Source organism: Acyrthosiphon pisum, chromosome X, assembly GCF_005508785.2.
Source record: "Acyrthosiphon pisum isolate AL4f chromosome X, pea_aphid_22Mar2018_4r6ur, whole genome shotgun sequence".
NCBI lineage: Eukaryota > Metazoa > Arthropoda > Insecta > Hemiptera > Aphididae > Acyrthosiphon > Acyrthosiphon pisum.
The window spans coordinates 46,608,153-46,610,138 of record NC_042493.1 but is presented as its reverse complement, the minus strand read 5'-3'; positions in this window follow the sequence as shown (position 1 = coordinate 46,610,138).

Below are 1,986 nucleotides of genomic sequence, written 5' to 3'. Positions count from 1 at the left end.
TGGGTAAGGATTTAGATTTAGCTGATCTAAATATGGAGTATACAGATTTAATGGAACATAATAGATAAGAAGAGATACGCCAATGCCATTGCCTAAATTAGTGCAATATTTATCTGCGTTCAACGAGTTTAAAAATATTAGTATTTTACTTGCTCGTGTTATAGCTGCAAAACCTCAGAGCGCTGACTTTGAACGATTAATAAGTAAAAGCAATATTCTTAAATCAATAAATCGTCAAAGTTTGCACGTTGAAACAGAAAATGAATATCTTTTTATTCATTTTAACATGCCTGCTCTTCAAAATTGGGACCCAAGACCAGCTATACAAATATGGTTAAACCAAAATGAACGCCGCATTAAAGAAACACCTAAAGCCAAAGAATAGGAATGGTTTAATGGGATATTTATGGAAGCAACAAAAAGAAAATCTGAAGACCAACCTGAAGAAAAAATTAAAAAAAGAATGTTCTAATATTGTATTATGTGTTATAAATATAAATAGTATGAAAAAAGTAAAGGGGACATTAATTAAAATAAAATATTTTAAACGTGAATGTTTATATTTTATTTCTTTGTAATAGGTTAAATTTTAAATTATTCCATGTTAAAGCTAAAAATGTTATCATTTTTAACTATAGTTTGATATTTTATTTCGAGATTATTAAGGTTCCATTTTTATAGGCTTATTTAAAAAAAAATGCGTAGTTGATAAAAATGCTTATAATAAGCCCTGGAAGTGAGATCATTACATCTGAACCAAAGATTTGATTTTTTTTATTAAACTTGTATAATGACCATGATGTAATGATTCCCCGTGATGACAAATCGCAGAACATATTCTATACGTTTTTTCATCAACTTTTAAAGATGTTGTTGACAAAGATATTAATGATACATTATGCATTTTTTGACCAACTTCATTTATTTCTAAATTTGTTTTATAATTGTTCGGCAACGGATTATAAACAGGGTCAGCAAAGAATGGTTCTGTATGTTCAGTATGTTGCGATGGTCCTAGTATTAAACACAAGAAACTGAAATCTATATCCTCGTTTTTAGGAGTAAGAATATTATGTTTAATATTTTTATTTATAACTTTCTTTAAATATGAGAAAGAATTAATGTATAATTGTACGTTATTTTTTCTGGCCATCATGGAAGATTTGAGAATGTCGTCACATTGTATTCTTGCAATACCTAAAGGCAATTTGACAGTGTTCATAAGTCGATTTGTCCATTTTTCAATGTGTCCATGAAATGGAAACACTACCTTTGCCTTGATTTTTTTAGGTCGTCGAAACAGTAGTTTTTTAGGTGACTTTATTTTATCACAAGTTTTGTTAATAATAGGAAGTTTCTTTTTTTTATTCAATAAGTACATTTCTTTATTTTGAATTCTCTTTTTGTATATTTTAGTAGGCATATTTATAAATTACTATAAGTTTAAAGTAATAAAATATTAACCCACAACTCAAAGTTAGAGAAGCGAAAATGCACAATGTTTTGCAACAATATATATAATTTGCAAGTCCAGTGTGTTGTACGCGAGGTACGAAAATAATTTAATACGGACTATTTTAACAGCAATGATTGCCAATAATAATACGTAGTACGTAGTAATATGTACTAAACGGTTTATAAATTATTGGTCAGTTATACGCGAGGTGCGAACACAGTTTAAAACGGAATATACCGGACAAGTCCAGCGTGAGCCGTACGCGCAGTGCGAATACTGCGAACACTAATTACGAACTATATACTTACGTAACTTTATAGCTTGTATTTTTACGAACACTAATTACTTTAATGCGTAATTAAATAATGACCAATAACGACACGTAACATAAAAAGCATGTACAGCGTAAGTCCAGCGTCAATAACTAAAAGCTATGAGACAAATAGACAACATGTAATGCACTATGCACGTATTTTAAATGGTTTAATATTAGATAAGACAGACTAGACAACACGCTATGAGCAGCAATG